At 34.1% G+C, this 27,005-nt stretch overlaps 1 protein-coding gene across 4 annotated transcripts in view; it reads left to right on the forward strand.

The window, feature by feature from the left end:
• The window catches only part of MAP3K13 (mitogen-activated protein kinase kinase kinase 13), a 131,552-nt gene that overhangs the window by 23,095 nt on the left and 81,452 nt on the right, over positions 1–27,005 (forward strand). The window lies entirely within an intron of this gene.

Raw genomic sequence — 27,005 nt, forward strand, 5'->3', positions numbered from 1 at the left:
GACCGATTACTTCTAAGTAGTGCTTAGATTTCTCTCTAATGTTCTTTTCATTTGCTTTTCCTTTAGGTTCATGTTACAAGTTTTGTTAGCAAATATTTAATAATCTCTCACGGTATTAAACTAAAGGTTTTGATGTTCAGATAAATTAAATAAATAAGAATAAAGTAGAACTTTTAAAACATTATAATAAGATGTTGGAATCCTATATTTAAGATCAGCAGAATGAATTTTCAAAGAGGAATTTTGTCAAATGTATGGCAATGGCAAGCAGCCTTAGAAATTTCATGCAACTTTGGAGAAATCTGTTTTTAAGTTCCCAGATAGTACTAACTTCCCAGTACTATCATGTGTAAAATTAATTTCACATACGAAATTAGAATTCCTGTATTTCAACTATTGTATTTCTATGTTGAGATTAGAATTACACATTGTTACACAATCATTGAATTTACTGAGTGCAGCTATGAGAATGTTGGGATTGTGTTTGCTGTTTGAAAGGTTGATATTTTTTCTTTCCCTTTTGCCACAGCGTATTAAAAAATACTCCTGGTTCAGGACAATTTTATGACTTTGAATACAGAAACAAGGTTTGATGTGATTAATATATAAAAGTTATAACGGCTGGCTGTTGGCCAGTAGCCTTTCAAATCACTCAGGAAGTACTGAGACGGAATGTTTATGTAGAAGTACACTGGATTTCCCCTTTGTTCTCTTTCATCTCAGACCTCAGGGACATTCAGTCTATTACTCTAGCCCGCCTCTTATTCTTGCTGGACTGAGCAGGAGCTCAGACCCTTGTGACCCTTGATAGGATGGAAGCCCAAGACACACTATCCTAAGCGGGCTCTAAGACTGTAATGAAGTGAAACCTTTACTCATCCTTTAGATTGATGACTTTCAATGATCACGGTATATACATTGTAATTTAAGTTCCTGAGCTGATTAACTTCCCCAACTCAATAGCTTCTGCTGGGCCAGGTTACTCATTTAGTTGTTGGTTCATGGGTGGAAGGTTGGAGGTTTGGGAGTTCCTAGGAAAGGAGCCAGCAGAGCAGGTGAGACTGTTACCATGGGAACAGCTATTTCCTCACCGGATTTGAAATATTTCAGTGTTTTAACAACCTGGAAGGCCATACAGGTGTGTACCAGCTGAATCTTAACCAAGACCCTTTCAGATTTTTTTTAAACCTCCAATAGCTACCTCTAACATCCAAACCCTTGACCATGACCTACAAAGCCCATATGATCTACTTTCTGACCATTTCTTTAATATCATTGCCTAGAATTGTCCTCCTCACTCAGTTTGCCCCAGATTTCTAGGTTTTTTTTTGCTGTCTCTGGAACACATTAAGCTTATTTCTGCCTCAAGTCCCTTGCTTTCTGGAAAGCTCTTCCCCTACATTATTTCTTCCTTCATTCAGATCTCTTCTCAGATGCCTCTTCCTCAGAGTCAGCACTACCCCACTTCCACTATTTCTCCTTTTTCCTTTACCCTGACATACTTTTTTTGAAAAAAAAAAAATAGCTACCTGGCATTACTTGATTTACTTAATTTATATATCTTTACCACCAGAACATAAGTTCTGTGAGGGTAAGAACTTCTTTGACCGAAATATATACCATGATCATGGATTATAAAACTCAAAATTGTTAGGACGCCAGTTCTCCCTAAATTAATCTATATAGCCAGTGCAATCCTTGTCAAAATTCTAGCAAGCATTATTGAAGAAATTATGAAGCCGATTCTAGGATTTATCTGGAAATGCAACTGATATAGAATAGCTAAAATGATCGCATAAAGGAGCTGTAAAGCTACAATAATCAAATATTGCCCTAAGAATAGACAAATATATCAGTGGAATAGAATAGTGCATCAAGAACTAGACCACACATATAAGGTCAGTTGATTTTTGATCAAGGTGCCAAGTCAGTTCAATGAGAAAAGGATCATCTTTTTAAATATGTTGCTGGAACAAATGGATTTTCATGTGGGAAAAAAAACCCTTCACATCTTTCTCACTCCATACACAAAATAGACATGGATTGTAGATCTAAACATAAAACTCAAAACTAGAAAGCTAGAAAAAAATATTTTTATAAACTTGAGATTTGTAAAGATTTCTTGAGCAGGACACTAAAAGCACTAATCATAAAAGTAAATAAAATCAAGTGAGCTTATGTACTTACTGTAAAACCTGTCAGGACTTTTAATATGTTAATGTTTCTAGTAAGAGGGTCACGTAGCATTTCCCAGAGTGTATGACCACTGAATCCTGTTTTCATCTGGAGCATTCAACTAAAATGCAGGAGTATGCCATAGAATATACTTGGAAATGTATATTCTATGTTACTTTGGTTCTCTCCTTAAAACATACTATTTTTGAGAGCTGTAATAAATTAATGATCAGTTTCTCCCTCTTTGGTATGAACTAATGTAATTGCATCCATTTCAACAATCAGAGGAAAGAACACCTTTCCGCCAAAAGAACTGCGATCACACCCCACTCCAGACTGGTCCGCCAGCCAACTGTTGCAGTTATTACTTACTACTGTTAGGATTCTGGGCCAGTGTCATATTAGATTGAAATTCACCATAGTAAGAGGAAAAAAGAGTGATTAAAGGTGCAAAGCATTTTGCATTTTCCCTGCTGCTAGTTCTATATACTTAACAGGTCTGCTCTGCCCTGCCTCCCCCATTGCCTGTCAAACTCCAAGTTGTTAACCCTTTGCCTCTCTCAGATTGCTCAACTCTTGTAGTTCCTAACTGCTGGAAGATCTTATATTTCTGTGGCATTCTTAGTCTCTGACTCATAGTTCACTGTCCACATCAGATTCTTCTACCTGCTGTTGCTGCCCATGAACTGACTTTATGGAATATGAGTTGTTATGTAAGAAATAGGAGAAGAACTAGAAGAGAAAGTAGAAGGAAGCCAAAGCCACACTTTACCTGGACCAGAATTTGGTTCAAGGCTCTTCCTGTTCAGGGGAAGTGATTTTAGGAAGAAGTTAAAATGGTATGTAATGCCAGCAGAAGTATATAAAGAAAAGAAAGTTTAAGGAAGTGTCCTTATATTATCTCTAGATTGTATTTTTTAAAATGAACTACTGTAGTAGATATGTTTGTCGTGAGTGTGAAAAGCTACTAAACAGATATGGAAATGTCATCTGTATCATCCGAATAGAACTTGCTAGAAAGACTATACATGACTAGAAGTTAAGAAGCTTTAATTTTAGATCTTCCACTAATTTGCTTTGTAATAATAAGTAATGTATTCTTTTAAAGAGAAAAAATTATTGCCTTCCCCCTCATTACAAAGAAAAATTATATATGTATGTGTGCGTGTCTGTGTCTGTGTATGTGATACGTACACACAGACATTCTTGCATACCAGGCTCTCTTACAGGTACTTTCTCATGTGTTGTCTCATTTCATGACCTCTGCCCATTTCTTACCTTCCCCATCTGAAAAATAAGGTAATATCTCATTCCGCCTTCCTCACGGGACAACAAATATAATCATAACCAGATAATAAAATGTGCTATTTTAGTATTACTCTAGAATTTAAAGAATAATTCATGAATACTGTGTTGAGAGATGTATACCAATGTTTCCATAGCAAAATGATGTGACAAATACTGGTACAATTTATTTCAAAATACATTTGCAATCCAAACTTAGGAGAAATAATTTATACAGGATGTTTCACAGACATCAAAGACAATTATGGAACACCTGGAAAGTACAGAACTACCTTTTTTCTACTTCTCAATATATCTAGCAAAAAGTAAACACACCGTTCACAGTACTTCATGACATACCTCATCAAAGAAAGACAGGCAAGAGAGATACTTAGACAAATAAGTAGGGGCGGAATAACAACATAGATGACAGTAAAAAGGATTTTACATTAGAAATTGAAAACCCAATTTTTAGTCTGTCTTAAGATAGGATAAACAAATGAAAAGTACCACAGAAGGCACCTGGGATTGCGGGGCTCGAATGGATTGATGTTTGTATAACTTTACTGGTTATTAACCTGGACCTGAGAGCTGAAAGAAACTTGGTCTCTTTTCTAGCAGCTTGATCCTTGCTCGTAATCAGAATGGCAAGTTTAAGAGCTACTGAACCCCACCTCTATAGGTTGTCTTTCCATAGTACTTATAGCTTTCAGAATTTAATAAGATGATGGGGGTGGAGGTACAATGGCTGCCAAGTATATAGGAACGTGCAAGCTTTCCTCACCAAAGTTCCTTAAAATAACTAAGGGATCATACACTAGCAAACAAACTAATCAGAGAAAGACCATTAACAATTACTAATTGAAAAATTGAAAATGGCTGCCTATATAATCTATTATATGCAAAATGATTAGATAATAAGGTCCATAGGAAGACATGAAAAAGAAAGTGGCTTATATGGCTACTTTGAGAAACTGTGAAAGAGAACAGAATTTTATTAGAACTTTTTCCAATTAAAAGGTTCAAGAGTAAAATGTTCAAACAATACACTTAAGAAATTTTATACAAAACACGTTTTAGAAGCAATAAATAGCAAATTAGAAATCACCAACATGTAGGTGGATGAATAAAGACAACAGAAAATATGAAAAACTTATAGTTGAGTACAGAAGTTACCTTCACTCAGTAGCATGACTTTTATGTCCACCAAATTTTTATATTTATTTTTTTATTTCTAGCATTTTCTTTTGATTTTTTTTTAATACTTTCTATCTCTGCGGTCAGATTCCCCATTTGATCATGCTCCTCTTTTCCACTAGATTTAACAGAGGGAATCATTGTAGTGGTAGTTACAAGAATCTACAAAAGTTAAAACTTGTAGAACTGTCTGCCACAATGACTCCACCACCGCCACTGTCACCATCTCCGTTTTACAGGTAATTCTGGGTAACTTGCCCAAGGTTACACAGCTTGAAAGTAGCAGAGCCACGGTTTATAGTGTACAATTTCTTTGTAATAAATTGTGGGAATTCTTAAGATAATTTATGTCCAAATTTGCTAACATAGTAAGAGGGGAAACAATAATGGATGACTAATTTCATGACCAAATGTAGAAAAGTCAAGCAAATTGTAAAATCAAAAGAAATATTTGATTTAAATCAAATCCTTGGAATACACAATCTATGCCATATTTTCAAAGGAACAATTATTTCAAAGGAACAATAGAATTTTACATAAGTATATTTCTTTCTCTCTATTTTAATTTTATCCAAAAAGTCTTTAGCAGCAAATATTGTTTATTAGTATACATAAGAAATAACATAAAATTGAAATTATATTTCAGTATTATTAAAAGGAGTCAATATTTTTTACTTAAAATACAGAAAATACTCATCATAAATAACATAATGTTCAGAAATATTATAAACCAGAGATTAAATTTAATACCATATGAAAAGCCTCTTAAGCACTGCTAGGGGAAAACTATATTATTAAATTTCCTCTAAAGGAAAATATGTATTGATGATACTGATACATTTTAATATTTTAACAATATAATTCAAAAAATATCCAATAAAATTTTCAAGTCACTTTTAACAGTGGTTAATTAAAAATACATATTATCAAGCAAATTAATTAAAAATACATATTATCAAGCAAATTATCACTCAGTATATCTAATGAATATATACTTAATGATAAAAACTAGAGTTAGACCTAATGGTAGAAGGTGGTTCAATATCAGAAAAAAGTAAAGCTGTACAGTCATTATGGAAGACAGTATGGAGATCTTCAAAAAAATTAAAACTTCATTATAATCTAGCAATCTCACTACTGGGTATATAGCCAGAGAAAATGAAATCAGAATCTTGAAGCGATATCTGCACTCCTATGTTCATTGCAGCATTGTTCACAATAGCCAAGATATGAAAACAGCATACATGTCCATCGGTGGATAAAGGGATAAAGAAAATGTGACGTATATGCACAATAGAATATTATTCAACCGTAAAAAGGTAAATCCTGCCATTTGTGACAACATAGATGAACCTGGAGGATATCATATTAAGTAAAATAACTTAGACTGAGAAAGACAAATACTGTATTATCTCACTTACATGTGGAATCTGAAAACATTGAACTTGAAACAGATTAGATTGGCGGGAAAAATGGAAGATATCGATTGGTTAAAGAGTGCAAACTTTCAGTTATAAGATTAACAAATTCTGGAGGTGTAATGGAGACAATAGTAATACTATATTATGTACTTGAAATTTTCTGAGAGTAGATCTTAAGTGTTCCCATCATACATACACAAAAATGGTAACCATGTAAGGGTGTGGAAGTGTTAATTAACTTGGTTGTGATAATCATGTCATAATGTATATGTATATCAAACCATCACATTGTATGCCTTAAATATATATAATTTTTATTTGTCAATTATATCTCAATAGAGCTGGAAAAATATTTTTAAAAGGATATTAATTTCATAACAAGATAATGATTTAACATTGTAAATGATGTTTTAAAATATTTGACAAAATACAAAATATATTTTCAAAGTTTATAAATAAGAACAAAGTAAGTTTCTCAATTTATTAAAATCATATATGCACATGCCTTTATGTTAAGTTTTTTAAAGCATGGAAAATGCTTATATTTTAATGTTAAGTTTAAAAAACTGTATAAAACTACATAAACACTATGACCCTTGCTAATTAATAAATATGCAATGAAAACAACAGAAAGATAATGTGCAAAAATATTAACGATGGTTATTGTGGGGAACTATTTTTAATATTTTCTTTTAATTTTTAAAAACAGGAAAAAGCTATTAGTCTAAAAATGTCAGCACCAACCTCTTTGGAAAACTGGCAATATCTATTAAAGCTGAACATGTACCTCATCTAACCAAGGAGCTACTAACATTTACTGAACACTTAATATATATGCTGAATTGAAGTGGTGAGGATGGACATCCTTGCCTTGTTCCCAATCTTAGGGGAAAAGAATTGTTTCATCATAAGTATGGTATTACTGTAAGGCTTTTGTAAATACATTTTATCAATTTAAGGAGATTCTCTTGTATCCTTAGCTTTATAAGAATTTATCATGAAGGGGTGTTGAATTTTATCAAATGCTTTTGCTGTATCTATTGAGATGATCCTATGGTTTTTCTCTTTTATTCTCTTACTGTTATATATTACCTTGTTTGATTTTTCTAGCATCAAACCAACTTTGCATTCTTGAGATGAATGCCACTTCGGTCTTGTTGTGTTATGTGTTTAAATTTTCACTGGCTTTTATTTACTAGTGCTTGGTGAAGCATTTTTGCATCTCTGTGGGATGAAATGGGGAATATCAATATCTATGAGGTATATTGGTCTTTAATATTCTTTTGTAACATGTCTTTGTCATGTTTTGGCACCAGGCAATGCCGGCATTCTAGAATGAAATCGCAAGTGTCTCTTCTTCCTCTGTTGTCTGAGTTTGTGTTGAATCAGTACTATTTAGTAGTAATAGTAGCAGGTGGTGGTGATGGTGGTAGTAAATGTTTGATCCTATCCCCAGGTGAAGCCATATGGGCCCAGAGGTTTGTTTTACTTTTTTCTTTTTTTTTTAATTGAAGTATAATTGACATATAATATTAGTTTCAGGTATACAACATAATGATTTGATATTTGTAGACATTATGAAATGATCCCCACAATAAGTCTAATTAACATTTGTCAGCATACATACTCACAATTTTTTTTCTTGTGATGAGGACTTTTAAGATCTACTCTCTTAGCAACTTTTCAAATATGCAATGCATTATTAATAAGTATGTTCACTATGATGTACATTACATTCCCATGATTTAATTATTTTATAACTGGAAGTTTGTACCTTTTGACTGTTTACTCATTTCAGTCATCCCCACCCCGCACCTCTGGCGACCACCAATCTGTTCACTGTATCTCTGAGCTTGATTTTCTGTTGCTGTTGTTTTTTTCTTTATTCCACATATAAATGAGGTCATACAGTATTTGTCTTTCTCTTTCTGGTTTATTTCACTTAACATAATGCCCTCAAGATCCATATATGTTGTTACAAATGGCAAGATTTCAGTCTTTTTTATGGCTATATATATTGTATTCTAGTGTGTGTGTGTGTGTGTGTGTGTGTGTAACATCATCTTTATTCATCCATCAAAAGACACTTAGGTTATTTCCATATTTTGGCTATTGAAAATAATGTTGCAATGAACATGGGGGTACAGATGTAATTTTGAGATAGTGATTTAGTTTCCTTTGGGTAAATACCCAGAAATGAAATTGCTAGATCATACGAGGACACTTCATACTGTTTTCCATAATGACTACACCAATTTACATTCCCACCAACAGTGCACGGGGGTTCCCTTTTCTCCACATCCTCTCCGACACTTATTCTTGTCCTTTTGATAATAGCCATTCTAATAGTGTGAGGTAGTATTGTTTTGGTTGCATTTATCTGGTAATTAGTGATCATCTTTTCATGTACTTGTTGGCCTTCTGTATGTCTTCATTGGAAAAATATCTTTTCACATCATCTGCTCATTTTTTTAATTGAGTTGTTTTTGTTTGTTTGTTTTTTTGTTTTTGGGGGTTTTTTTGCTATTGAGTTGTATGAGTTCTTTATATATTTTGCATATTGACCCATTATTGATCCATATGATTTGCAAATATTTTTTCCCATTTAGTAGGTAGCCTTTTCATTTAGTCGATGATTTCCTTTGCTGTGCCTAGAGTTTTCTTCGAGAGAAGATTTTTATTACTAATTTGATTCATTCTGAATTCTTTAATAGATATGGGGATAGTTAGATTTTTTCTAATTCTGTTTCAGTCAGTTTAAGTAATTTGTGTATTCAAGATCTGTCCATATTATCTAAATTGTTGCATATATTGGTATAACATTCATAATATCTCTGTATTCAATGTGTCTTCAGTATCTGATATGATATCCCTTCTTTCATTCCTAATATTGGCAATTTTTTATTTTGAGTTTTAAAAAAATAATAGACCTTTTAAACCAATTTTAGGTTTATTAAAAATAAGCAGAAAGTACAAAGAGTTCCCATATTCTTCCTCACCCCCACCCAGTTTTCTCTATTTTAGTATCTTGCAGTAGTGTGATATATTGGTTAGAATTGATGCGCCAGTATTGATACATTATTATTAACTAAAGTCCATAGTTTACATTAGGGTTCATTCTTTGTGCTGTAGAAAGAACCTATGGGTTTTGAAAAATGTGTAATGAAATGTATTCACCGTTACAGTATCATACATATTAGTTTCACTGCCATAAAAATCTCCAATACTCCACCTCTTCATCCTTCCCTCCCTCCCCTGAGTCCCTGGCAACCACTGATCTTTTTACTGTCTCCATAGTTTTGCCTTTTCCAGAATGTCATACAGTTAGAATCATATGTATGCAAACCTTTCAAGTTGGCTTCTTTCACTTAACAAAATTTGATTTTTCTTCCTTTTCTCCCATCATTCTTGCTAAGGCAGTAGCAGTTTTACTAATATATATATTTTTAATTAATTGTAGGCTTTAGTGATTTTTCTCTACTGTTTTTTAATTTATCGGTTTCTGTTCTTTATTATTTCCTCTTGTTTCTTTGGAATTAGTTTGTTCTACTTTTTCACCTGTTATTTTGGGTTTAGTTTGCTTTACTTTTTCTAGCTTTTTTTGGTGGAAACAAAATATTTGCTTTAAAATTCTTTTTTCTCTAAAATACACATTTAAAGCTATAAAATTTCTTCTAAGCACCATGTTTGTTGTATATTGTACATTTTGATATGTTGTTTTTTAAATTTTCATTTAGTTCAAAATCTTTTCTAATTTCCCTTGTGATTTGTTTTTTCACTCATTGGTTATTAGATGTTTTTAGTGTCCGAATATTGCAGGGATCTTTAAAAAGATATCTTATATATAAAAAATACCCATCTTATTGATGTCTAATTTAATTTGTATGTGATCAGTGAACATACTCTGTAAGATGTCAATTTTTTGAAATTTATTGAGACTCATTTTAAGACCCAGAATAAAGTCTATATTGGTGAACTTTCTTCATTTTTTTCTGCAAAGAATTCTTATTTTGCACGTATTCTGTAGTTGTTAAGTGCAGTAGTCTGTGGATGTTAATTAGGTCAGCATGGTTGATAGTATTGTTTAAATCTCTCTACTTACTGATTTTTTTTTTTTGTCTTGTTCTATCTATAACTAAGAAAGGGATTTAAAAATCTCTATGATTTTTAGGGACTTACCTGTTTCTTTCTTTAGTTCTGTCATTCTGTACTTTGAAGACTTATTGTTGAATATATCTACTTTAGGATTGTTATGTCTTGATAAAGTGGCCAATTTATTACTATTCAATCTCCCTCTTTACCTCTGCTAATACTCTTTGTCTTGAAGTCTACTTTGTCAGATAATATAGTCACACAAGCTTTCTGATGCTTAGTATTTGTGTGGCATATCTCTTCTACGCCGCTCCCCCCCCCTCCGCCCCCCTGCCTATACTGTCAAACATTCTCTGTTTTTATATTTGAGGTATATTTCTTATAAATACATATAGTTGAGTCTTGCTTTTTTAATCCAATCTCACAGTCTCTATCTTCTAGTCCATCTACATTAATGTATTGATATGGTTGCACTTAGGTGTAGTTTTTTCTTTGTATTCTTTTTATCCCATCTGGGTTTTGTTCCCCACATCCTTCCTCGATTGATTGATTAATTTTAGTTTACCAAATATTTTATAGTATTTTATTTTAATTCATTTAATAACTGTTTAGCTGTGTCTTTATTTTATGTTTTGGTACTTACTCTAGAGAGTTGACTATGTACCCTTAAATGACCACATTCTACTTATTAACATTATATCACTTGTTATAAAATACAAATACTTAATATAAACTATGACAATAAGAACACGAAAGAATGTAAAAGAATGTAATAGAATTATACTGCATTAGGGTAACGTGAGGGGCACTTGCTGTTTTGAAATTTAGTGTCTTGACTGTAGTGGTGGATAAATGAACCTACACAGATGATAAAATTGTATACAATGTAATACACACATATGCAAATGAGTACAGATAAAACTGGGAACTCTGAATAAGACCAGTGGATCATACCAATGTCACTATTCTGATTGTGATACTATAGTTTTGCAAAATGTTACCATTGAGGAAAACTGGACGAAGTTTACAAGGGATCTCTTTGTATCATTTCTTATAACTGTATGTGAATCTACAATTATCTCAATAGAAATTTCCATTTTAAAAAATGTTCCTGCTATAAGGTAATCAAATTTTATTGCTTAAAGTAAGGGGCCTTCAAGTATCCAGATTTGATTCATATATTATAATAGTAGAATATTCAACATGCTTCATGATCACTATTGCCAGCTTGGCAGAAAATGGTAGAAGGGATTCAGAACAGTGTTTATCAACTCACCTGCGCTTAGGTGTGCCGGATGTGGGCCAACTGTGCCCTTTATTGCCATGGCCAGGGCCTACAGACACTCTCATAAAAGTAATTATTGAAGTATCAAATCCAACCCCCTGTGTTCATACAGGACTGAGTTAAAATTATCCTAACCCAAAGAGATTTTATCCTGTATTTAAGAATTTACAAGAAGAAAATTCTGTAACTTTGTTTAATCAACAAATGTTTCATGAATACCTATTAATCTAAGTACTCTGCTAGGTGCTGAGGACACAGGAATGAAAATGACATAGCTACTGACTTCAAGCAGCTTAGGGTTTAGTGCAGAATACAAACTTATACACTTGTCCTTACTATACAGTTGTATTAGAAATATACACAGGTGCTGTGGAAACACACAGAAAGGACCTCCTAGAGATCCAAGGGAAACATCAAGGACTTCTAAAGGAAGGGATTTTTTGAACAGTCTAAAAGATAAGTAGAAGCAAGGAAGAGGTAACCAAGCACTATAAGGAGAGGCAACTGCAAGATCACACAGCCTAGTAGGTTAGGAGAATAAGCATGGCTGTTCTGACATCTTGATTTCAGACTTCTAGTCTCAAGAAATGTGAGGAATAAATTTCTGTTGCTTTAAGCCAACCAGTTTGTGTAATTTGTTACAGCAGCCCTCGGAAACTAATGCAATATTTAACAAACATTCTGTTTACTGTGTTAAACCCATTGTAGTGGTTTTAAACTATGTCCACAAATTCTTTTATTCTTTTTTCAAGAGGTAGAGACTAATTCCTCTCCCCTTGAAAGAACTACTTCCAATGAATAGAATATAGGGAAAGTGAGGATGTGTATCATTGGAGATCAGGTCAGGGGTTGGCAAACTACAGCCTGCAGCTGGCTGCCAATTTTTAAAAATAAAGTTTTATTGGAACATACCATGCCCATTTGTTTACATGTTGTATGTGGCTGTTTTTGCACTAAAGTAACTGAAGTGAGTAGTTGCAATAGAGACAATATAGCTGCAAGCATATATTGACATGCAAAGCCATTATTTGCTATCTAACCCTTTAAGAAAAAGTTTGCCAATCCCAGAACTAGGTCATAAAAAGCACTGCAGCGTTTTGCTTGCTCTTAATAACTTACTTTGGGGAAATCCAGCAGCCTTGTCATGAGGACACTCAGAGGCCCTGTCCAAAGTCCCATGTGGCAAGGAACTAAAGCCTCCTGCAAACAGCTATGAAAGTAAACTAAGTGAGCCCTCTTAGCAGTGCCTCAAGCCCCAGTTAAGTTTTCAGATGACTGCATCCCTGGTCAATAGTCTGACTGCAACCTCATGAGAGACCCGGAGCCAGAACCATCCACCTAAGCTGCTCCCAGAATCCTGACCTCCAGAAACTTTGTGAGATAATGTTTGTTGTTTTAAGCTGATAAATTTGGGGGCAATTTGTTATGCCACAATACATAACCAATACACTCATCCTCCCCTTCTTCAGTTTTAAGTGCAGCCTGCTAGCTGCTCTGTATGTCTTGTCTATACCACAGGCTCTTGCTATTTTAGAAACATACTGGAAAATGAGACTTTTATATAAAGAAAATCCCAGATGACATAGATAAGACTTTTAGGAAACAAAGGATATTAGAAGACAAGGGCTGTATCTTCCATATTTTCATAATTTTTTTTACTAACTAATATAGTACTATGTCTGATCATTGCTGCTGATTTTGACTGTTACTAGCAAAATAGGTTTGTAAACCATGCTTATTTGAATCATATCAGGCAGGATGTTAGTTCTATTATGTTACTTACTCACTATTATCTATTATGTTACTTACTCACTATTGTTTATGTAAAAAGGAGCATTAGAGTATGTCATTATAATCTTTATTAAGTGTACCTTAAGGGTTTTAGTTGCTTTCTACAAATGTAAGCTAAGTTGTCTCTGGTTGGGATAGTGTTGAATTCTGTGGGCATATTAGTTTTCTATTGCTGCATAACAGTATTATCATAAACATTGTGGCTTAAAACAACATACATTTATTACCTCAATTACTGAGGGTCAGGACTCTGAATATAGCCTAAGTGGACTCTCTGCTTAGGGTCTTACAAGGCTTCAATCAAGGGCTAAATTTTCATCTGGAAGTTCAATGGGGAGCTCATGTGGTCATTGACAGCATTCAGTTCTTTGAGGTTGTAGGACTGAGAGCTTCAGTTTTTCTTTTTTAGTTAGTTTTTGGTTGTTATTGCCTCTTGGCCAGAAACTGCCCTCAATTCATAGAGGCCACCCAAACTTCCTTGCCATGCGGGGGTCCCCAACATGGCCACTTACTCCCGCACAGCTAGCAAGGGAAAGACTCCAGCAAGACAGGCACTGTGGTTTTAAATAGCTTCACCACATAATTATGTGCATGTAATCACATGCTTCTCAGCCCCTTTATTGTAGTCTATTGATTAGAAGCAAGTCTGCTTACACTCAGTGGGAGGAATCACACAAAGGTGTGAACATTAGGAGGCAGAGGTCATGGGGCCACATGAGTTCGTCTGCCACAGTGGACTTGGAGATCATACCAATCCTCCTTGCAAGGTGAAATTAATACCTTACCAAAGATAATTTCTCTACCTAATCATGTTTTCTGCTGCCATTTTGATTGTTTTGCATTCTCAGATGGGTCCTCAGTGCTGATTGGTGGCCTTTAATTCATACCTATTTGCATTTCCCACAGTAGCTCTTCTGTTTCTTATGATCCCAACTCCATTGTCCTCTTTCCCCAGGAGATTGTGCTTCCTGAAATGGGGCTTCTCAACTTCGTTTCCACTCATCTCATAATCTTTTATTGCCATCCTCACTTTTCTTGCAAAACAAAATAAACACACATACACATATACCCCTATCTACCTTATGGTCAAGACTTTTCGTCCTAACCTCTCCCACCTCTTCAAAGCTTATTCTAGCCATGACCATCCCTCACTCCAGAGAAAAGACACATTATCTACTACAGCACAGTGTATTAAAGAATAATTTCCAGATCATCCGTTCTTTAAAGTTTTATATATCCTTTAAAATTAGAGGGAGAAAAAAGTATATGTTTTTAAATGTTAAAATAATTTAAATAAGTTAAAATAACAATGAACATTTATTAAATTAGAAACTTTTAAAATTTATTTCCAAAAGTAATACATTTATACGTCATATATAATTTAGAAATTTAGATTAAAATTAAAATAGAAGAAAATAAAATTATCAATACCCCACATCCAGAGATAACCATATTTAATTTTTTATACACTCTTCTAGTTATATATATATATATATGTATGTGTGTGTGTTAGATCACATTACCTAGTATTATGTTACCTACCTTTTTTCACACTTTGTCATGAATATTTTTATCTGTTTTTATATATTTTAGTATATAATTTATAAAGGTTTTAAATCTTCTATTGTATAGTTTTACCATAATTTATTTAACAAATATTACCCTTAGGATTATTATAATGTTCCTAATTATTTTTGTTTTAAATAATTATGTGATGAAATCTTTATAGCTAGATCCTTTTTGCAAATTCCTGATTGTGTAGAATAAATTCCTTGAACTTGAATTTTGATCAAAGGATATATACATTTTAAGCCCACTGATGATACCTATAGCCAAATAATTGTATTTCAGAAAAGTTGCAGTCATTATTTAACCATCTGCAGTATATAAGTATGTCTGTTTTCCCAAATCCTTTCCAAAGCAGTATATATAAAAAAGAAATCTCAGCTACTTTTACTAGGAGAAATGTATCTCATTGTGTTTTAATTTTCATTTCTTTGATACAGAAATTGCACATTTTTCTAATGGCCATTACATCTTTTTTTGTGAATTGCCCAGTCGCAAACCTTTTCTCCCACCACCCCTCCATTATTTGTATGTTTATCTACCTTGATAACTTTTGAACTCACTTTTGTTCAAATTAGTAAAAGTGTATTTTGTAATTCATTTTTCTGTTAGCTCCGAATTGGGTTTTTCTCAACACAAAGAATAGATAGATTATTTTTGCATATAAGATAGACTAGAGAAAAAAATGACATATATGATATATGATGATATATAATATATATATGATAGGATATATGAAATGATATGGTGATATATGATGTCAAGCTGTAGCCACTTAATACTGTTCTGTGTATTTACTCAGCTTATTTACTCTATTTCTTTATGCAACATTACCTTATTGATCATCATTCAGAGTTCTGAATAATTGGTAGCTTAATCAAAAGTAAAGCATAATGACATTGATCTGTCTACTTCTCTGACTTACGAAAAATTCTTTAGTTATATATTACATTTTTTCTTGTAAGTTTTTCAAACACATTTTTCAAGTTTTCAGTAGATGGTGGCAGCAGAAAGCATTATTTCATTTGGTTCAAATGTAATCATGCATTTATGGGGGGCAATATAAAGGAATTTGTCCTAAATGTGAAGAGCTTTGTGATAGAGACTACTCCAAGCATGTAAATTCAGCACGAAATTTGAGTATTTCATAGACCAGCGAAGAAGTAAGCTCTAACAAATACTTTTCCTGGGAAAGCACATTTTATTTTTCAAATGTTGCAACGTTTACTAATTATAGTATAGTTTTACTATTTTTCTGGAATCTTACTTTCCTCCCTAATCGTTCTTTTATATATAAAGTGAAAGCTACTTCAAGACACCAGCCTCTTTTCCAGAGGAGAGGCCTTTCAAATGATGACCATTTAGTACAGAGCTTTGAATAGTTTAACAGGCTAAAAATACATGCTGAGAAAATATGGCCTTTTAAGGTACAGCTTCCATTATGGGTGGTCTTCCATTGGGCTTCAGCTTGCTAATTTTAAAATTCAGGGCCAATACATGTCTCAAGAGTATTTGTAATGAGTGTCTTTAGATACTAATATTCCCCATAAAGCTGGATTAGCATTGTCTGTAGTCTATTCAAAACAGAGGCAAGCGATACCACCACAGGGGATGTGGAGACACACCTCCTTCTAGTTCCAAATTATAATGACAAGTGGATAGTCTGTCTATTAGTCCAGGAGGAGTGGCTGTAAGATGGGCCTAGTGGTTGTGGATTTTGAGGGGAAAGAGGAACACTTGCTACTCTAGCTAATTGAAAGCTAACGATTTTGATGGCAGAAAGATCAGATTATTCTTAACTATGAGCAACCAGAGGCTGTAGGAAAAATATGAAACTAAGCAATGACTTCCTTTTCTACCCTTTCGTAGGATTGCCTCAGAATGAAAAGGAACAGATTCAGACTCAGGAACAAAGTGAAGGTGGTCTGGAGTAGTTTTCCCTATTCTAAAGATTAAGCATTTTTTTTGTTGTTTTATTTTGTTTCGTTTGGGACGGTGGGTAAAGCATTTCTTTTCTTCTTAATTCCATCCCAACTCAAACTCCAAATGTGAGCATGTTTTAAGAAAAGAAAGTTTCTAGTTCCAGACTGTAAGGTTCTTCAGGGCAGAGACTATGTATTTATCACCAGATCTCAGCTTAATTCCAACCATACGCTGAGTGCCCAACAAGTTTTTATGGATGAATAAATGAAGTTTAACCACCTCATAATGACCCTCTTGTTCTTCCCTTTCATACCTCTGTAAAACTGCCCCCTTCTTCATGTGCTCTATAGCAGGCTGTGTGCTTACAATGAGGTATGCACCTACTCTTCCTCTCAGCAGGAGTACAGCTCAGAAGAGAGGTTTCTGCTAAAGAACGGCTATTGTTGACTAGCCAGTACAGAAGAGATCCCTAGGCCGAAGGCTTTTGGGGTGGTTTTTAAAAGATTAAAGCATTAAAACTTTCCAGGATAAAGAAAAAGAAGGAATTTTATGAGAATTAAAAACATATTCAGGCCCTGGCAGGCATGTTTAATCAGGTTTCGGAAGAGTACTTAAAAGTTGATTCAAGTATTTCTGTATTTCCAAAGCACTTGTTATCAGGAAGTGAACTACTTCTACAATACTTTTATGACCATTTCCACTTATAGCTTATTGGATCTCTGACTAATTGCTTGGGTTTTTCTTGTTTGATTATTCTTGGTTTTATAGTACTATATAGTTATGATAGCATTTCCTATTGTGTTAGATTGCAAATTCCTTTGAGACAAAACATGTGATTCAAAATTTTTTTATTGGCTTTCCTTTAAACTGGAGGACAGTATTCTATGTCCCAGGAGTACTAGGTGAATCTTCATCGACTGTGTCAAGAAAGCAAAAAAGCCCCATTAGTGGCCACTATTATTCCACAGATGGACAGAATGATGTAATACAAAAACACTCAGGAGACCTGGGATCAATTCCTGGCACTGCCACAACTTCCAAGGCTATGGACAAATCTCTGAACCTCAATTTCTTCATATGTTTAAAGAAAAAAAAAAAAGGAGACAAAGTAGATGTAGATTTGAGTTTTAAGGTTTCTCCCAGCTCCTTGATTATCAGAATCAATATTTCTTCTCAGGATGTCTAGAATGATATTGTTTACTTGTCTCGTTTAGGAAATAACCATATATCACATAGTAACAAGATATATTTATTAGTTTGGATACAGATTAAGCAGCAATAACAGAGAGTCTCAAAAAAATTTGGTGGCTCAAAAAGGGAGAATGTTATTTCAGCCTTCATTAACAATTTCAGGACAGATAGAGAACTCTGATTCACTAAAACATTCAAAGCTCGAGGCTATGTCTGTTTTTTTTTTCTCTGCTTTTGCTTGGGGTATGGTCAACACCTCATGGTAGGATCTGACTCAGCATGGGAAGGAAGAGAGTCCCTGACAAGCAGCTCTTCTCCAAGAAGACCTGGGAGTTGCAGACATTACTTTCATTCACATCCCATTGTCTACAACTTAGTGGTGTGTCACATCTACAGCCAGGAGAATAACAAACTCTTCAATAGTGTGGCATGTACCCACCTAAAACTTTAAGAGTAGGGGTGGGGGTAAATATTCTATAACTAAAAGGAAAGAGAGGAGATTGGATGCTAGGAGACACCACTATGCCTTCTGTTATGATTTTAAGTCACTATAACAATTTTTATTGTACTGTTTATTGTGTTTCTTTTATTTAATGAAATTGGCTGAGATCAGGATCTGTGATTTATTCTTATATGCATATCGCATAGCACATGTCAAGATATCTTGAACATAGATGCCATTTAATAAAAATATGTATGTTTGATTTATATATTGATTTGTCAGAGCATCTAAGTAAACACTATGTCCAGCACCCTCCCTGCCCCATACCCTGCTCTATCTACTTATTGTTTGTTTAGTGAATGTTACATGTAAAACTTATTCTCAACCTAGCTGAGGAGACTAGATTGGAAGCTATGAAGTAGTAAAATTTAAAGATATATATTATAGATCGATCGATTAATTTGGGGCAGGTTGGTACTAGGGGCAACTACTGTCTTTTACAACTACTAGTAAAGATAGCACTACCCTATTTTGGGGTAGCCTGATTACATGTAATAGAAAACCAAGAGCTTTCCAGTGTGGCTTTATCATTTGATTTTAAGTGTATTCCCTGGACATCACATATAATTATATTCATGAGTAAGCTTTGAAGCAGATCTTTCCTTGAGAGGTTTTTAGTTTCTGTCTCTGTTTCATTTATAGTGTTAATGACAAAGAGCTGATGTGATGCTGAGAGTGAATTTATATAGTGTGAGCCTATTTATGAACAGTTGTAGGGCTCATTTTAAAAACAGTCCAGTTTACTGACTCGGTGTTAACATCCACTCTGACTTCCAGTTCTTATCTGCTGCATGTGTACACTATAATCCTATACCGGAATGAAAAGTATTGCATGTGCCTTACTGGTTTGGCGTTTGATATGGATTACCTCGGAAGAATTGTCCTCGTTCTCTCTTATCCAGCTTTCCCAAATCCTTCCCCTTCAGGGTCCAGTTCCTGTTTACCTCCTTTTTATAACTGACTGTAACCACCTAGCCCCAAATGATTATTCCATCAGAAAAATAATAAGACTTAATTCAAGCTCTGTGCAAAAAAGCATAAGGACAGGGTGTGTTTGTATAAAGACAAGCCTTTATTCCCTTTACAAACATGCCAACTTGCCAAAGACAAGCAAACGGCAAGTACTGGCTATAGTCTGGACCAGGAAGAGTGACTCCCCGGCTTTATTCTGCCTCACCCCATTCTCAGAGCTCTTGCTTAGTTTCAGTGCCAGGCATCTTTGTTCTTGGTACATTTTCTTTCAAGGAACTTAGATTTTTCTCTGAAGGACAAGACTCATTTTTTTTTGTTAAAGTCTTGATCTTACCTCTCTGTGTCAGCAGAGGGAAGCAGAGAGCACCACCCTGTAACCTAACCTGCAGGTCTCAAACTGGGACCCACCCAATCGTCTAATGCTTAAGGAAACAAATACCTCGGGGACTTCTTTACCTTTGACAAAGACTGGGGCTGTTGCAGCCTTGGGGAGTGCTAAACGTTTTGCATTATGCAGAAAAGTCCCATGCCAGGAAAAATATTCTCACCCCAGTGTCAGTTGACTTCCTTCTAGTATTGTTCTCCAACATCGAGTAAAGCATTTCTGCCTACCCCCACAAATTTAGCACTTACAATTTTGTGTAGTTATTCATCTACCAAAGCTCCTTGATAATAAGAACTGACCTTTTCATCTTCGCATTGTCACTTTTTAAATTCATTTTTAATTTATAGTCTTTGGATGATCATAGACAGGTCTTTAACTGGGGGAGGGTCATGAGTAATGGATAGAATTTAAAAATATAGTAGTCCCCCTTTATCCATGGTTACATTTTCTGTGGTTTCAGTTACCCACGATCAACCACTGTCTGAAAATATTAAATGGAAAATTCTAGAAATAAACAATTCATTTTTAAATTGCACACCACTCTGAGTAGTGTGCTGAGATCTCCTGCCGTTCAGCTCTGTAGGGCCCTGGACATGAATCATCCCTTTGTCCAGCATATCCATGATGTATATGCTACCTGCTCATTCGTCACGCACGCAGTAGCTGTCTGGGTTATCAGATTGACTGTCAAGGTATTGTAGTGCTTGTATTCAAGTAACCCTTATTTACTTAATAATGGTCCCAAAGCACAAGAGTAGTGATGCTAGCAATTTGGATATGCTGAAGAGAAGCTGTGAAGTGCTTCAAGTGAAAGGTGTGTATGTATAGGAAAATATATACTGTATACAGAGTTCGGTACTATTCGTGGTTTCAGGCATCCACTGGGGTATTGGAACACATCCCCTGTGCATAAGGAGGGACTACTGTACAGTCAATAGGTTACAGTGTTTAGATAGAGCTGGGTTAGATGAGCCAATCTTCCTGAGCCTTAATTTCTCACATATAAAATGGAAATAACTCTTAACCAATTTTAAAGTACTTTGTAAATTGTAAAGTACAAAATTGTTTACAAAGAATGTCTAGGACCAAATTTGTTCCCAATTATTATTTCTGGAATTTAGATGTCTGAAACTCCAAAAGAACACAATTACATAAAGAAGATATTTTAGCACAAAAGGCATGGTATATAATACGGGACATAAAAAGTAAGAAACAGATACATGTGAAGTGTATATATCATAGAATTTAAAAATTTTTTGTACCACAACCCACAGTAAGAAGTACAACTTTCACAGTGTCGCATTACATACACACATATAACAAGTCTCCTAAAACAATGTACTTAACCTCACCATGTGAGACAAACTTTTTTCTTCTGTTCTATTTTATCTCATTTATTAAATGATGGTCATGACCCACTAAATCAATACCATGGTCCACTAATGGGTTGCAACTGCAGTTTGAAAACACTTTCTTTAAAAACCCTTTATATACCATCTAAGTCTATTAAAGAATGTATTTTTTGTCATCCTTTTGAATCTATCAAATATTTGTTCACCTTAAAGTGGAAAAAACATATGATGAACTATTTAGGGATATGAACACATTTGTTTTACTTATTAGACCTTACATTGAAAATTCTTATTGTAATGCTTACTCTTTACCTTAAAAATATTAAAAAGTATCATGCAATAATTTTAAAGTACATGAAATCTTTTTTGGCTGCATTTGTATGTTTTGTAGACAATCTTAACAGCTTTATTGAGGTAAAATTGACACACAATAAGTTACACATATGTAAAATGTACAGCTTGATATGTTTTGACATGTTACACACATGAACCCATCACAACAGTCAAGATAATGAAGTAGGCGGCACCCCAAAAGCTTCCTTGAGCTTCTTTGTTTTCCTTCTCTGCCACCTTTCATTTACCTGGCAACCACTGTATTTTTTCTGTCACAATGCATTAGTTTGTGTTTCCTAGTATTTTATATCTATGGAATCATAAAGCATACACTCTTTTATCTGGTTTCTTTCACTCAGTGTAATTACTTTGAAATTCACCAACGTTGTAGCATATATCAGCAGTACATTCCTTTATTACTGAAGAATAATTTCCATTGTATGGATTTGCCACTGTTATTCATTTACTTGATGGACATTTGTATTTTTTTTTTCATTTTGGGGCTATTACAGATCAAACCTTTGTACAGGCATAGGCTTTCATTCCCTTTCCTATGAGTGGAATGACTATATATTGTATGATAGGTATATAACATTTTCAGAAATTCTGGCTATGTTTTAACAGCTTCTGTTGAAAGAGAAGCTAGGACAACAGTTCTTTTGGAAAGACTCACCAAGATAATTGTCTTCTTAGTACCATACTTCTAGTTTTCAGCTTGTTCTTTCAGACAGTGCGTCTAGAATACCTCCTGCTTAGGAAACAGTCATCTTTGTTCTATAATTTAAGAGATTATTACGTATTAGAACCCACTGAGAACTTCGCGGCCCCAAACACTAAGAAAAATTATCTCTTGCCCTCAAATTAAGTCAAAATTATTAAAACAGTGCTCACTGTATATGTAATGAGGTTTGTTAAATTCTTATTTTTCCAACATAATAACTTTGCTTCTTTAAAACAAATACATCAAATCTCTGATTTTATCAAAAAATAAATATTTCCAGTGCCTCTTTTTTCCTAGAACTCTAAGCACATGCATAGTCTGCCTGGGTAGTCCTGAACAATTTACTTCATGAAGTAGTTTCTAACAGATTGCTTTTTCATTTGCCTATTACTGTCCTTACCAATATCATATAGTGCTGCTAGCTCTGTGGATTATTGAGGCTGTGGATCATATCCTTAAAATGGGCTTCTTCAATAATTACTTGAGCAAAACTTTTTAAATAGATGATTATACATATCTCTCTGAAAACATATCCAATAGATTGGATACTTCTTGTGTGAGACTCCCAGTTAAATGATATTTTTCTCACAAACAGACTAGCATAATAAGAGCATAGTTTCTAGAGATTGCAGCCTTTTTTTAAACTGGCTTTGTAACTTCTAATTTTTACCATTTCTGTATCTCACATTCCTCATCTTAAAATGATTAAAATGCCTACCTCAAATCATTGTGTGAATAAGTGAGATATTTATATAGGGTTCTTAACACAATGCTTGACATATAGTACAGATTGGTAAAAGTCACTGCCTTTAAAAAGCAAAGACAGAGCTTGCTATTGAGAGGAGATGTTGAATCTTAAGAATGCTGAAACTTTGAGGATGACAAAAACAATTATGAAGTACAAACACTGTGAGAGTTAGAAAATAGAATCGGAAGTTAATCTACCAAAGTATTGAAATTATTGGCATCACAAAAGGAACTCTCATAGTACAGGGAATCTGATATTAATTGGAGTGTCTTGAATATGACAGGTGAGAATCAATTAATGACATTGTGTTAAAAGGACTCTTTTGGCTGCAAGACGGAAACCTATGTCAAACTGGTTTAACCTCCCAAAAAAAGAGTTGCAAGGAAGGATTGATTGGCTTATGTAGTTGGGAGGTCCAGCAGAGTTTCTAGCTTCGGACACAACTGAAGTTAGGACACAACTGTTGTCAGGAGTCTGTCTTTCTTTAGTCTCTCAGGTCTGCTTTCCTCTGTCCTATATATGGAAAAAGACGACAGCTTTCTGCTTACATTATGCTTGTATCTAGTATCCTGATTAAACAAATGTGCGCCCCCCTGCCCCACCTCCAACAGTTGTAGCATACATCCTGGGGATGATTTGGATAATTTGGATCATGTGTCCACCCTTATGCCACATGTTCACCCTTATGCCACATGTTCACCTAGATTCAGGTGGGGTTGGCTCCATCTGAATCACTTGAACTAAGACTTGGAAAGATAGTTTCCCAAATTGAAGAGATGCATGCAGGGGAAGACTAAAAAATAATGCCAAATGTCCACTATTCCCATGGTTTGGTCTTCAGTTATATTGCCTGCACTATGAGGCTAACATAGAAATGCCAAATCTAGCTAAAGAAGGGGGGAAAGTAAAACAAGATCAGAAGAATAGAAGTTAGGTGGCTAAGTTTTCTTTTATATGACCTCTCAGAGAATAGTTTGAATTCTATGTGAATGAGTAAAACATAAAGTTTCCTTGTACTCTTTAAATATGTAAATGGCCTTTATAAATTCAAGATATTATTTTTAGTCCCTCAAAGGTTTGATTTATGGTAGCTTGCCAGAATTTGCATATTATGCAATGGTGTATTTCAGGGATGTTAAATATTTTATTAATTGAGAAATCCATTTGCTTTTGATTTGTTTCAATGCATTTTCATTATCGATCAGAGAAGAATTCTTACAACCCTCATTTTTAGTCATCCTTTCGACAGGAATAATACATTAAAACTTCATTAAGGTATTAAGATTTAATCTAAATAGCATATAAAATCTCTAAGCAATTGCTTTTTCCAGTTGACTATATGTTTTATTATCCTTTGATTAAAAATATTGAAGACTTCAAATCCACTTAACTCATAATATTTTTCTAAGTTTGCCATAATTGTGTGTACCTTTAGGGTTTCTTTTATCATGAAGATGATTGTAGAATTTATCAACATGAGAGTTGCATCTTTCTAAAGTTAATAGACATATATTTACTATATATTTTTATTTATATCTACCTTTTCAAAAAGGACTCAAAGTGTTTATCATGAAATATATACACAACGAGGGTAACAAAAGGGAAATCAAACCCCGAACAAGGATGAGAAAGCAAATATACTAATCACAAAAGCTAAAATAAATTATATATAGGTATAAATAGATAGATAGATTGACTCAAGCATTAAGTCAACTCTGATCTTCTCAGCAGCAAGGACCAAAAAAAAAAAAAAAAATCAAAATTCAGTGGATTACTGTTGTCATCCAAAAAATGGACGCCTAATAATTCTTCAAGAACAGAAAACTTTTCCCTGATATTAAGTTCTAAACGAATTCCTTATGTGAATTCCTTATATGAGAGACATCATGCAAGACAATAGACAACATAGAAGCAATATGTTTGTTCCTTATAAAATTCTTGATAAAAGCAAACCATAACATTAAAATGTAACTCAATGATAGTGATTCTGCTAAGGGGAACTAGGCTAATGATATTTAGGTAACACGTAGCTTTCTAATGATCTATCTCCCTTGATACAAGAATAGATTTTAACGATACTCATAAGAATTTTTTTTCCTTAAATGATTCTTAAAAATCACTTTCTCAGATAGGTATTTAATGGGAGCTGGACAGCAACAATAACAAAAAAGATTTTGAAATAATAGTCTCCTGAGATCTTTGAATATTGAAATTATTTACTAAAGGTCTATATGCTCTGAAAACAGGGAAAGTTAAGGTTAATATTCTGACATGGAAGTGGAGAATTCTGACCAGTGTTCCCACCTGGTATACAGATTGTTTTCCATATTAGCTCATATCATTGTATACAAATTACGTCTTTATGTAGAAAAATTTAGCTTCCTTTTCTTTAAAAAGAGAGTTTTTGGTCACCTAGATTAACTTTCTGAGGGTTCCCCACCCCCAGCTTTAGAACCTCATAGAGTATTCCCCAACTTCCCAAAGAAAAATGATTTGGATAAGCTTTTCTTTGGAAGATGTGTCACTAATACACATTTCTAAAAATTTTACTGCAAAGATCCATTCAAGCTTTATTATAAGCAAAATAAATGTTATATTCTTTTCTGTGTTTTTTTATTTTTGGATCTGCATAGTCGTTGAAATTTCCCTTGTTGAGAGAGTAGAAGGACCATGGTTTTTGAATAACAAAAACAATAAAACAAAAACTGCTACCTGTATCATTAACTGAGTATCTTCTATATGCAGGTATTGTGCTAAACTCTTTACGTGTGTTATTTTATTTAACTTTTACATAAGAGGCAAAGCCTATTATTCCCATTTTAATCGTGAGAAGCTGAAACTCAGGTTTCCCTGAACTTTCATAATTAATAAGTGGCAGCAGAAGGATTTGAACCCAGATCTTTTTTACTGGCTTTTGACCAGTACACAGTATTGCCTGTGAAGGAAATCTGAACCTTCTTGCATTAGCATTTGAGGTCATTATATTATTTCTTTTTCCCTGTATTTCTGATGAAAATTGCCAGAGGGTTATAATACTTAGGATTTCCCTTATATTCTGGCTTAATTGAGTTATTTTCCTTTACAGAACACATTTTTTTTTTCTTTAAAAAATAAAACAACTTAGAATAGCTAATATTTTAATAGTAGAATAAAATTAAGTTACACCTTAACTTCTATTCTTAGAGTTTTTTTCTAATAATGAGTTTTTAATATCTCTTTAAGAATGAGACCATAGTCATCTTCCAGTCATTACTGAAAGTTGCACAGGTTCATTTGTTTCTGAAAAGAGCTTACTCACCTTGGTAATGGCTTTATAGTCTTCCACACTTAGCATGCCCACATGCTGAAATAAAAAAATTACTTGGGATGATGGCACTTGACTTAATATTTCTATAGGTGCTGTGTCCAATACAGTAGCTGTCAGCCGCATGTGACTATTTATTTTTAAATTTAAATTAATTAAAATTAATAACATTTGAAATTCAGTTCCTAGCCACATTTCAAATGCTAAGTAGCCACATGTGGCTACTGTATTAGTGCAAATTATAGAACATTTCCATTGTCACAGGAAGTTTTCCTGCAGTGCTGCTCTAGAATGTACCTTTCTCATGGCTCCCTCTCCCTGCCTTCCTTCCGTCCCCAAAACAAAATGGCTTCCTCCAAAAATGATCTCTACAGCTTTCATAATTTAAGGAGGCAACTTATCTCCCTAACGATTTCCAATGATATTTAACATGGTGAAATTTTTGTTGGCCCAGTTAGTATATCTGGGGTACAGGGAAGCATGCTAGCCCAGACTGAGTTCATCTTATTAAAATGGCGAGTCTATAGAGCCAGCTAGTTTTTATTTGCCAGATTACATATTGAGTTAGCATCTTAGGTGGCAGTTATTACAAGCATTTATAGACTCTGTTTTGTTGACTTGCTTCAAAGACCACCCTGATCCTTGGTAGAGTTATTGTTCTTTATGATGTTGCCATCGAATCTTAGAGCAAATGTAAGCTTATGTAACAGATTTGGCCGTCTTATTGACATATTCCACAATGAGGTTGCCTCCTTCTATTAAT

The sequence above is a fragment of the Pteropus medius genome, unplaced genomic scaffold (assembly GCF_902729225.1).
Source record: "Pteropus medius unplaced genomic scaffold, Ma_sr-lr_union100, whole genome shotgun sequence".
NCBI lineage: Eukaryota > Metazoa > Chordata > Mammalia > Chiroptera > Pteropodidae > Pteropus > Pteropus medius.